Source organism: Cervus elaphus, chromosome 5, assembly GCF_910594005.1.
Source record: "Cervus elaphus chromosome 5, mCerEla1.1, whole genome shotgun sequence".
Taxonomy (NCBI): Eukaryota; Metazoa; Chordata; class Mammalia; order Artiodactyla; family Cervidae; genus Cervus; species Cervus elaphus.
The window spans coordinates 20,129,136-20,141,843 of NC_057819.1; the positions used below are offsets into that span (position 1 = coordinate 20,129,136).

Below are 12,708 nucleotides of genomic sequence, written 5' to 3' on the forward strand. Positions count from 1 at the left end.
TTTGACAAGTAACCAGGGCCTGGTGCGGCCCAGAATAACAGATTATGTAATAAGAGGCGCAGCCATTAGCAGTACAGAGCAGACGGCAGGCGCTGCGGCCGCCTGGAGGCAGGGGACCACGGGGGTCTGACTGCAGCTTCTCCCATGGTACCCGGCCTCTGCGAGCCCGGGAGATCCGGGTGCATCCGAGAGCAGGGATGCGTTAGCGTGAGTGGATCCACCTGCCTCTTTGGCAAAGAGCTTTTCCCAGAGTGGCTGTGCTGGATGGTTACCTTGGTGGCCCCTCGTGGGCCAGGGCCCTGGGAAGTCCCTATTCTTTGAATCCAGCCTGGCCCCATGTCCTGTATTGACCAACAGAACTTGGGAGAACTGGGGAGACAGGGAGTTACCCTGGAACAAAGCCTTAAGGAAGGACTGGCTGAGACTCACTGAAGGCAGAGACTCCAGCAGATGTTAGCACGGTGTCCACAACAGCACTAGTAACAACAGAAGGCAGGCCACCCTGTCAACAGGTGGGTGGATGAGCAAAATGGGATCTATACAAAGGAATAGTATACAGCCCTCAAAAGGAAGGACATCCCATCACATACAACAACATGGATGAGCCTCAAGGACATTATGCTGAGTGAGATCAACCAGACAAACAGGACAAATACTCTCTGATTCCATTTATATAAGGCACCCATAAGAGTCAAGTCCAGAGAGATGGAAAGTAGAAGGGTGGCTGCCAGGTGCTGGGGGAAGGAGGACAGGCAGTTAAGTGTTTAATGGGGATAAATTTTCAGTTTTGCAAGGTGGAAAGGATTCTGTGGATGGTGAAGATGGTTGCAATGATGTGAATCCACATAATGCCACAGATCTGTACACTTAAAAATGGTTAAAGTGTGCCCCTGAAACTAACACCATGTTGTTGTTTTTAAATTAATTTATATTGGCGTCTAATTGCTTTACAACGTTGTATTAGTTTCTACTGCATAGCAAAGTGAATCAGCTGTATGTTTACAAATATTCCCTCTTTTTCTGGTCTTAATTCCCATTTAGGTCACCAGAGAGCACTGAATAGAGATCCCGGTTCTATACAGTCTCATATCTATTTTATACATCGTGTATATAAGTGTATGTGTGTATCAATCCCAACTATGCTTCAATTAAAGCAATGGTTAAAGTGATACATTTTACACTATATGCATTTCACTACAATTTTTTAAAAATTAGGTTGTTTTTTTTTTTGAAAAGAAGAGGATGGAGGAGAAGGAGGAGGCATGGATATGTCTGTTTGTCCCCTGGGGGAGTGGGCAGCCATCATGCAAGAAGTCCAACCAGCTGGAGATCACTGAGCCTATCCAGCCACGGGGAGGGGTCACTCAGAGAGGAACCGGTGCCTCAACTGATACAGCCAAGAGCCTACACCCACCCACCAGCCACGGGAGCTGGGTCACGGTGGGAATGCACCTTCCACTCGCGTCAAGCCATCCCAGTTGACATCAGAGGAGCAGAGGTGAGCCGTCCCCAGCAAGCCCTGCCCGAACTGCCACGCCATCAACAAATAGATGGTGCTTTCAGCCACTAGGTTGGGGGAGTCCTCTGTTGCCGCAGCAGAACACCGACACAGCAGTCAGCCCTCTAATGGGTTCGGGGGAAATTTCTGTTATGAAGCTCCTTCACGCTCTCACATATGAGCCACTAAGAGAAGTCAGGGCTTGAATGAGTCTGAGGAAAAGACTGATTTTCCACTCCCCAAATCCCAGTGGAACAAACGCTGAAATCAAGCCCTGTACTAAGATTCAAACAGCTGCTGGGAAGGCTGGGGGATTTCTCCAAGGATCCAACGGACTAATCAGGCCATCCATCAGCTGATCAATTCAACATTCTTTTTAAAAGTCATTCTTTTTAAGCCATAAAAAGAATGACTTCGAATGGTCCTGCCCAGAGCAGGGGTTTGTACAGTGTGGACAGAGATATTGGTGGAATTCCCTGTGGGGGGTGGGGGGTGGGTAGTGATCCCAGGTGTGGGGGTTGAGAACAGAGTTCTAGCTGACTGACTCTGGGCAAGTCAGTTCCCCTCACTGGGCCTCAGTTTCCCCAGCTGTACAGTGAGAAGATTGATGTCTAAAAGGCCTTTCCAGGTATGGAGCAAAGGGACTCCTCCTACACTGTTGGTGGGAATGCAGATTGGTACAACCACTATGGGGAACAGTATGGAGGTTCCTTAAGAAATTAAAAATAGAGTTACCATATGATTCAGCAGTTCCACTCCTGGGCATATATCCAGAGGAAGCCATAATTTTAAAAGATACATGCCCTCCAACATTCACTGCAGTGCTACTACAGTAGCCAAGACGTGGAAGCAACCTAAATGTCCATCAACAGAGGAATGGATAAAGAAGATGTTGTTTATTTGATACAATGGAATATTACTCAGCCATAAAAAGAATGAAATAATGCCATTTGCAACTACACAGACGGACCTAGAGATTATCATACTAAGTGAAGTAAGTCAGACAGAAAAAAACGAATATCACATGATATCACTCATGTGTGGAATCTAATTATTTAAAAAAATGACATAAATGAACTTATTTACAAAACATAAGTAGACTCACAGACTTCAAAAACAAACTTATGGTCACCAAAGGGGAAACATGACGGGGAGGGATAAATTAGGAGAGTGGGATTAACATACACACAGTACTAAATATCAGACAGATAACTAATAAAGACCTAGTGTATGGCACAGGGAACTCTACTCAACACTCTGCAATCACCTGTGAGGGAAAAGAATGTGAAAAAGAATGAATACAAGTGTACACAAATATAACTGAACCACTTTGCTGTCCACCTGAAACTCACAGAACATTGTAAATCAACTATATTCCAATCATTTTTCTTTAATTAATAAAAGACCTCTCCATTTGGCTCCAACATTCTGCAACACTGCAGTTTTGGCAGAAGGGAAAGCAACACTGAAACAGAATCCAAAACACTGAACAAAGTCCAATTACCTGTGTCTAGTATGCAGGTAGACACACACCCTGGAGTCTTCACCTCTGTCCCCTGGGAGCCGAAGCACTCATCTCTGCGTCCTTTGTGAATTTGTTTGTTCCTTCCACAACATTCCCTGTGGAAATCCGGCTTGATCCAATTTCCTCTTCTGAATTACACCTGAGCTCCCTGGATTCTTAGTGGGGCTGTGTGATTAGTTCTGTGAATAGAGGGGTGTATACCACTCCCCCACTCCCAGGCCTGGCCCCTAAGACACCTCACATGATCCTCTATGCTGAGACTCCTAATTGAAGACAATCTACATGCAAATGAGTTGAAAAAAAAAAAAAAAACTTAGCTGTGGACTTCCTAGTAGGCAAAGCAAAGAGGGCAACAGGCTGACCACAGAGCTCTGCTAACCGAAAAACATACTGCTCATGATAAGAATCTCTGTCTTGGCCAAGAGCTCTGAGAGAAAGGCTCTCCAGGGTCTCTGGGTGAGGGAATTGGTTTCTGGGCAGGAGGGAGCAAGAGACCAGGCTTGTCCTGAAATCTGTCCCCTCCACAGCAGAGGGCCAGCTTTGGTGGTCCCCCTGTGGCCTGACTGGTGCGTTACTGCACGGAGTGTAATTCTTCATCCTTGTTAACGTCAATACCGCAGCAGCATGATAAATACGGAAAATATTTACATACCCGTACCACGGATGGGTTGTTTAGACCATCTGGCTACAGGATGCGGTAAGTATTGTCAAACACATGGCCTGTCTATAAAGGCTGTGCCTCAGCCCTGGGGGAGGCCAGGCTCCGGGGTTCAGGTGGCTTCCCTGGGCCATATCCCCACCATACACTGGACCATGGGGAACCCGAGAGACCAACTCACGTCTCGGCAGGCCTGGACCCACTATCAGCCTCAGGCGCCTGCCAGTTGTGAGCAGAGCCTTCAAGCCAGTTGTGAGCAGAGCCTTCAAACTCCCCTCTTCTGCTGCCTCTGGGTAAGCACATTTGATAACCTCTTGACACTTCTTTATCAAGGAACTCTTCAGGACTCAAGTGATTCAGACAAGACTCACTTGGCAAGGACTTCCCAGGTGGTCCAGTGGTGAAGAATCTGCCTGCCAAGGCAGGGGCCACAGGTTTGATCCCTGGCCCTGGAAGATCCCCCATGCCTGGGGGCAACTGAGCCCAAGCACCACAACTACTGAGCCTGTGCTTTAGAACCCAGTCACAACTGCTGAGCCCACATGCTGCCACTACGGAAGCCCGCTTACCGGAGAGCCCGCGCTCCGCAAGAGAGGGCACCGCAGTGAGCAGCCCGCCTACCAAAACTGGAGAGCAGTCCCCACCCTCTGCTACTGGAGGAAGCACGCTGGAGCAGCGAAGACCCCAGCATGGTCAAAAGTAAATCAATCAATCAATCCTTCAAAAAAGAAAAAAGAAACTCCCTCAGCAAGACCGCCCCGATTCCACAGCCACCCTGGGAATGTCTCCAGGGAGCTCACGGGACTGTGGGGAATTCTCAAGAGGCAAACAGCACACTTCACTGGTGTCTGAAGCAGCTTCTGCCTGAGTTTTGTCTCGCCAGAGACGCAGGAGACCAGGACGAAGTACCACCGCTCCTGAAGGGTGGACAACAGTGAGCTTGCCTCAGGGAGAGGTTCTTCTGCTGAGTTCTGAGATCAGGCTGAATAATAGAGGTTTTCTTTCTCCCTAGGTGGACGTTAATTTTTTTCCCCTTTTCCTTCTTTTAAATTTCGGGTGTGGGGCGGGTTGCTTTATTAATTTTAGTAAAAGCCAAAAAGTTCCCTTCGGAGCTCGTTTTCAAAGTAGCAATTTTCTCAATGGGACGCACGCGTTTGCCGCCCACGGGAGGAGCCGTGTCAGCCTGGCAGTCACAGCGCCCCGTGAACACCTTCCTGACAACCGTGAGTCAAATGGAAACTCACCGCAGGTGGCTGCGTGCTCAGCAGCCTGGCCCAACACACTGACAAGGGCTTTTGGCGGGGCACGCCTGGAGGGAAGGTTGGCCGTGTTTCCGTCCACTATGAACTCACAGCTTTAGAGTCTTTTTTTTTCCACTAATTTTTTGATGTAGACCATTTAAAAAATCTTTCTCGAATTTGTTATAATATTGCTTCTGTTTTATATTTTGGGTTTTGGGCCACAAGGCATGTGGGATTTTAGCTCCTGGAACAGGGACAGAACCTGAATCCCCTATATTGGAAGGTGAAGTCTTAATCACTGGACCACCAAGAAGTATCTACTCCCTCTTTTTTTTCCATTTTAAGCTTTTTATTTTGTATTGGAGTATAGCCAGTTGACAATGTTGTGACAGTTTCAGGGGAACAATGAAGGGACTGAGCCATACATATACACGTATCCATTCTCCCCCAAGCTCTCCTCCCATCCAGGCTGCCACATAACATTGAGCAGAGTTCCCTGTGCTATACAGAAGGTCCTTGTTGGTCATTCACTTAAAATATAGTAGTGTGGACTGGTCTGTCCCAAACTTCCTAACTATCCATTCCCCCTCATCCTTTCCCCCAGCAACCATAAGTTTGTTCTCTAAGTCTGTGAATCTCTTTCCATTTTGTAAGTTCATTTGTATCATTTCTTTTTAGATTCCACATATAATGGATATCATATATTTCTCCTTCTCTGTCTGACCTACTTCACTCCTTAGAGTCTTCTTATAACGAACACCCTCGAAGATTTAAAATGCACCAACCAGAGCGTTCAGGGCCTTGGGTAGCACACAGACTGGGTTCAAGTGCCAGCTGGCCACCTTGCCTCCTGGGTTCTGGATTTTTGACTGTGAAATGAGGGTTAGTGACATAGCTAGAAGCTGCTTCCTGCTCTGATAGTCATGAGCTGGTTCTGTAGTGACTGGGCAAGTAGGGGACTCTGTGGCCATGGAATCAATCGAGTGTCACAGTCTTTCCAAGGACTGGCACTCTGTCCGTGCAACCAGGGTGAGGACCACAACCCCACATGTGGACAGATGTAAAAAGTCAGAGCCTGAGGCCAGACACGGCCTGAGGCTCAGGGGTTTGCTACTGTGTCCCAGGGGAGCAAGCCCATGTGCACATTCCACACCCTCTAAGAGCAGAGACCAGCAGGCCAGGCGGCTTGACGATACAGATTTGGGACAACAGTTCTCACTGGTAACACACCAAGCACCCCAGTGAGGCCGGGTGTCTGTGCAGAAGGCTCAGTGCATCTCTAGGAGGCATTTCCGATCCCTCGAGCCCCAGCAGAGATGTCCGCTCAGAGCCACCAAGGAGTTTCAGACTCCTGTTCCACTCACTGGCTTGCTGACAGAGCTGGGCAAAGGCTCTTTTAGCAAAGTGAGCTGCTGGGGACACGGACAGACGGTGACAAAGACCACACCCAAGTCGCTGCTTGCTTCATTCTCACTGGACTCAACAAACATCCAGGGATGGAACTTCCCTGGTGGTCCAGTGGTTAAGACTCTGTGCCTCCACTGCAGGGGGCACAGATTCGATCCCTGGTGCCTGAAGTTCCGCATGTTGCAGAATGTGGCCAAAAAAACCCCAAAGCATTTAACAGCAAGCCAGCAACAGGTTTCTTTTGTTTAAACGAGAAAATATAAGATGGCCAAGGGTGGGCCCAGCACCTCAGGACAGAGCGTGGCCTAGGGGGAGTGGGTTAGCCCCAGGCCTCCCAAGTCAGAGTGAGGATCTTTTCGGGACGGAGGAGTCCAGGCCGGCCCAATCTGAGCTCCTATGTCTCCAGCCCTCAAGGCCTCCTGCCCCGGCTCCCACACCCCAGCAGACAGGCCAGCACGAGGCACCACCAGGACCCCTCCAGTTCAAGGTGAAATGAGAACTGCATGGTCAATGGAGCAAGCCTACTAAAACCTCTGTTTATTCTCTTTCTATTCTTAGATTAGATCTTTTCCTATTTCTTAGTGTCCTTTAGTTCATGAGAAGATGGCTACGAGGAATTATAGCTTTCCTCTGTGTGTGGTTAATTATTGATAACATAAATTGTAACATTTTTAAGCATTTTTAAGTGTTCAACAGCATTAAGCACATTCCCAGTGTTGTGCAACTAGCACCACCACCCATTTCCAGAACTTTCTCACCCCCCCCAAACAGAAACCCTATAATCATTCAACATTAACTCCCCAGGTCCCCTTTCCCCCAACCCCAGGTAATGTCCGTGAATGGTACCTCTTTAAAAATAATGTTTTTACTTGGCAACATTATCTTGTAATTTTTTTTAATATTTATTTGTTTATTTGTCTGCATCGGGTCTTAGTTGTGGCATGCAAGGTCTTTCGTTGCAGCGCATGGACTCTTCGAGTTGTGGCACACAGGCTTAGTTGCCCCACGGTATGTGGGATCCTAGTTCCCCGACCAGGGGGTCGAATCCTCATCCCATGCACTGCAAATTAGAGTCTTAACCACTGAACCACCAGCAAAGTCCCTTATATTGTAATTTTAAAGCTCCTGGTACTTCTCAGCTACTTGATGATAGATGAGTCGACAGAGGAGGGGCCTGGACAGCTTCTGTCCCCCACCCCCACCAGGAAGGAACCTTACAGGCCACAGTCTGTCTGGAGGAATCACAGGCTCCCCACCCTGCTGTGCTTGAGTGGACATCTAATGGGAGCCGGCTGGCCAGGAACTCTGCTAGACTTGCCCTTTGCGGTAGAAAGGCTCTCACCCAATTTTCTCCAGATTTTCATTTTACTTAAAAGCTCTTCCTTGCTTGGGGTTTTGAGGTTAAAAACCACTGTCTCTTGCTCCCACACAGTAAGTAGGAATGTCAATTGGCCCTACCTTTAAGGAGAGCAATTGAGCAGTAGTACAGAAAATAAAAGGCAAACACTCCTTGACCTAGTATTTCTACTTTGGGGAAATTTATTCTGCAGATTTGAAAGCCTATTTGCATCAAAACCTACGAACCAGGAGACTCACAGAGGCAGTTTGCTCTTCCTTGGTTACAATGCAAAACTCCACGGATGGGGAGTTGGTTTAAGAAACGATGATGCATTCAGTAGCCAAATAATGAGTCCGTTGTTAAAAAGCTCCAGGCATGGGACTTCCCTGGTGGTCCAGTGGTTAAGACCCTGTGCTTCCAGTGCAGACGGCAGTTCCATTCCGGTCAGGGAACAATAGTCTTGCATGATGCAAGGGTGAGGCCAAAAAATAGAAGGGGAAAAAAAGGCCCGGACAGCCTAAATGAACCAACAGAGGATCACCTCCAGATGTCTAAATTGTTAAGTCAAAACAGCAGGTGCATAGGAAGGCAGCCATTTGTGGTTTTCTGAAGTAATATATACTCATATATGCAGAGCATCTTTCTGAAAGATACACACACCGGGAGACTACAGACAGGAAGCAAAGAAGACTTAGGTTTACCTCTCAGCCCTTCGACATTGGGTACCAAGTACTGAATATACTGTATTACCTATCTAAACAATATTTTTCATACCAAGTATGGTCTTTATTATTTTGTTATTGGACTACTTTATTGTAACCTATGAATTTGTAAGTTCTATAAATCAAGGAATGTACCTAATTTATCTTCTTTCTTCTCCTAGTTTTTCATGTTTAAGATGCACACAGCATAATGACTTGATCTAGTTTATCTTTAACACCTTGCCAATGTCTGGTATAACATCAAGTACAACTTTTTGTGTGTTTCAGTAATTTTTTGAAGACATGAAAGAATGACTGAGTAAACAATGAGTGAAGAAAAGTAGTGGAGGGGCCTCCCTGGTGGTCCAAGGGGTAAGACTTTGCCTTCCACTGCAGGGGAGTGGGGTTGGGGAGCTTAGATCCCACATGTCTCAAGGCCAACAAAATCAAAACATAAAACACAAGAAATATTGTAACAAACTCAATAAAGACTTTAAAAAATGGTCCACATCCAAAAAATTAAAAAAAAAACAAAAACATACTCCAATATAAAATTTTAAAAATGAAAAAAGAACTTATTTCAAAAAAAAAAGGACTGGAAAACTAAATCATATTCTTTAAATACTTGAAAACCATGAGTCTTGAGTTGCCAGGGAAGGAAGAGATTGAGGGGAGGCAGGAACTGACTGACTGTGGCGATTTAGGTAGAAAAATCAGACTTGGTAATTTCAAAGGAAGATAAACATCACTGACAGGGCAGTAACATTGATGTTAAAAGTTTAACTGGGGACTTCTCTGGTGGTCCAGAAGCTAAGAGTCCGAGCTCGCAATGCAGGGTGCCAGGGTTTGATCCCCCATCAGGGAACTAGACTGACCCCATGTGCTACAAATAAGACTTGGCAAAGTCAAATACATAAATAAATATTTTTAAAAAAAAACATTTAATTGAAAAAAAAAACGTTTACTTGAACAAGAGTTTTTAAATTTTTAATTTTAATAACTATTTTAGATTTTTTTGTTAAAAAGTCAACATTTAATGTTTCTTTTGGAACAGCAGAATGCAAAAAAAAGTAAGTAGTCCAAACGATTTTAAAATACTTTTTTTTTGGAAACCACATTATATCTACCTTTTAATCCTGTGAACCACATATTTCTAAAGAATTGGAAAGTATATCAAAAAACCATCCCTCTCCGGTGAGCTGGTTCCCAGGTTTGAGAGCTCTCCAGGGATCAGTGCATACATACCAAGCTTGGGAGCACCTGCCTGTGATCCTCCATGATCCAGTCTGCAGGCCAGCAGCAACCCTGACCATTGAGAAGTGGGCTGACCAGCAGAGCAAGGGCCCTAGGCTTCAAGGAACAAGCTTCCACAAAGCCCGAGGCCCTCAGTCCTTGGAAAGTTATACTGGCCCCCTTGGCCGCTCATACAAACAACTGTGGCTTAAATAAGGCAAAACATTAACAGTGGCAAAACCACACTGAGGAGAGGAAAGGAAAAGAAACAGGGAGGAGGGAAGGCTACCTTAAAAGGAATTGAGAGCGCCGGGGGTTCAGTCAGAGGGCCGCCTGGTAGGCGTGCCCCCATCCAGCTCTTCCAAAGCCCCCCAGGACAGCCAGGTTCGTGACACCCAAACTTCATGTGCATCTTGGTAGCTCCGGCCAGTCAGATGACTCACCCATCCCTGAAAGACTGAGTTATACCGAGGGCTCGCTGTTTATTCAGAGAGACGAGAAATGCCTTGGAGAAAGAGGAGGATCATCACCAGGGAGATGTGAAGGATGCCTCAGTCCCCAACAAACTGGTTCATTCAGTGTCCTTGAGCTGGTTTATTTTATTTTATTCATTTATTTATGGTTGTGCTGGATCTTCATTGCTGTGCACGGGCTTTCTCCAGTTGCAGCAAGCGGGGGTTACTCTTCGTTGCAGTGCTCAGGCTTCTCATTGCAGTGGCTTCTCTTGTTATGGAGCACGGGTTCTAAAGCGTGGGCTTCAGTAGCTGTGGTACACGGGCTTAGCTGCTCCACAGCATGTGGAATATTCCTGGACCAGGGATTGAACCGGTGTCCCCTGCGTTGGCAGAATTCTTAACCATTAGGCCACTAGGGAAGACATCATCTTTTTTTTTTTTTTTTTTTTACTTGGCCACCATACCATCTTATTACTTCTAAATATTGTACCTACTTTGAACCCCTAAACTGTATCCATCTCAAAACATCAATTTTGCAACCTTGTTTCTCAGTGTTCTGTTCCGCATCTTTCCGAGCCCATAGCACTGGCTTCACTCTGAAATGATGATTTTTAGTGAGAGAGGTTCTTGCCTGTCTTGCAACTAACATTAAGGGAATTCCTCCTAGAGCAACGTTTTTTTTTAAATGCTTGGCCCCCAGATCTCTTTTGGACACATTCTCCAGTAGCATTCCGCATTTCTTAAACACAACTTGGAAAATGCTGTAGAGTGTTTCACTCTTAAGGATTAAGTTGCTACTGATTAGAGATGCTCTTTGTCATGCTGAAATCTATTCCTACCCTTTAATTGTTATGTTTTTAAGAGCAATGGGTGTTGAACTTGATCAAATGCTTTTCTGACATCGACTGAAAGCATTTAAATTCTTTTTCTTCCTCTTCTTTTTTTTCTCCTTTTGGTAGATTTCCTCATCTTTCATCATCTGCTTATAACTTAAAGTCTGGTCCACGACCCAATGTACTGACCCCTGTGCCAGGGGCCAGACTAGGGCAGCAAATACCTCTTGCATATAGAGGAAAGTGGGGGGTACAGAACATGGAGAACACACACACACAGCTGAACAGCACGCTAGCATCTGTGAATTCATGTATCACACAAAAGTCACAGTGAGAACCCAAGGAACCACACGAGTCAAGTGACTCATGGAGGGCTTCCTGTAGGAGGTGACAGAGGGAATTTAGAGACAGGCTGGAAATGACGGCATCTGGATTTGAGTCTTGCCCCCCATGAAGCCCAGGAGCATGATTTCCTGGCCTCTAATTTTGTCAGCAATAAAACAGAAATAATCATAGACCACGAGACCTTCAGAGGCATCCAGATTAGCCTCCTTCATTTGCAAACACTAGAGGCAGAGGATCAAAGGGAAGTGATTTGTTCAAGATCATCGAGCCATGCCTACTGTTTATCTTGGTTCCAAGGGGAAGGGGAAAGAAACAAAGACAACTTGGAGATCTTGGGCAGAAAGGAAGCAGAGAACACCCGGTGTGTCGTGACTCTTCCCCTGTAATAAACATTATTGTTGTCACCTTGAAAGCGGGCTGAGTCAGGAGGCGGCCCATGTGCTGGACTCAGGGTGCAGAGGCCAGCGGTCAGAGGAGCCTGGCCGGAAAGAGAGGAAGATCCTGGAGCCACCCCTGCAGCAGCCCCAGGTCTCCTGCATCAACACACTTGTGCAGATGTACATGGATGGCTTCCCAGTCACTCATTCACTCCCCTATTCATTCAGCAAGTACGGAGACCATACTGAAGCGTGTCCCCCAAGTTCATGTCCTCCTTGGAACCTCAAAACTTGAACTTATGTGGAAATATGATCTTCACTGATGTAATTAGGTGAAGTCAAACTGGGTTGGGGGCAGGGGCCTGGATCCAGGATGACTGATATCTTTTTTTTTTCTGGCTGCCCTTGATCTTCATTGCTATGCGGGCTTTCCCTGGTTGTGGTGAGCATGGGCTACTTTTCATTGCCATATGCAGGCTTCTCATTGCAGTTGTTTCTCTGTTGTAGCGCACAGGCTCTAGGGCGTGAGGGCTCAGCATGTGGGATCTTCCCAGACCAGGGATCAAACCTGTGCCCCCTGCATTGGCAGGTGGATTCTTAACTCCTGGACCACCAGGGAAGTCCCTGATTGGTGTTCTTATACAAAGAGGAGAAGAGATAGAGAAATAGATGCACACAGAGGGGAAATAACCACATGAAGACAGAGCCAGAGATGGCAGGGAGGGGGGATACATCTATAGGCCAAGGAGAGCTGAGGATGGCCAGCCACCACCATGAGCGAGGGATGTGTAAGACTCTCCCCTCAAGCCTCCAGGAGGAAGCAATCCTAAATTTGGACGTGTGGTCTCCCGAACCAAGAAAGAATAACTCCTCTTGTTTTAAGACACCCAGTTTGTGGTGCTTGGTTACACAGCCCCAGGAGCCCCAGAGCTTGCCCCATGGAACCTGATGCTGGGAGGGAGAAAGGGTGTTTGGTTGGAATCCTTCAAACCACATTATCCCCATCAGCAGGCTGGTCCTCCCAGCCACCATGCCACCCATAGCCTGTGACCGAGCATCCAGCCTCCCTGGGCCAGACACAGAAAACCAAGTGCTC

General features: G+C 46.7%; 1 protein-coding gene across 6 annotated transcripts in view; it reads right to left on the reverse strand.

Annotated features, from left to right (window-relative positions):
- Nucleotides 1–12,708, reverse strand: part of PITPNM2 (phosphatidylinositol transfer protein membrane associated 2) — a 157,245-nt gene that overhangs the window by 126,041 nt on the left and 18,496 nt on the right. Inside the window, exon 1 of one of the 6 annotated variants that reach the window (XM_043901977.1) lies at nt 3,003–3,381. The exons of the other annotated variants lie outside the window; for them this stretch is intronic. The gene's annotated coding sequence lies outside the window, so the exon portion shown is untranslated. Of the gene's footprint in view, nt 1–3,002; nt 3,382–12,708 lie in introns of those variants that run through there. 6 annotated transcript variants of the gene reach the window in all.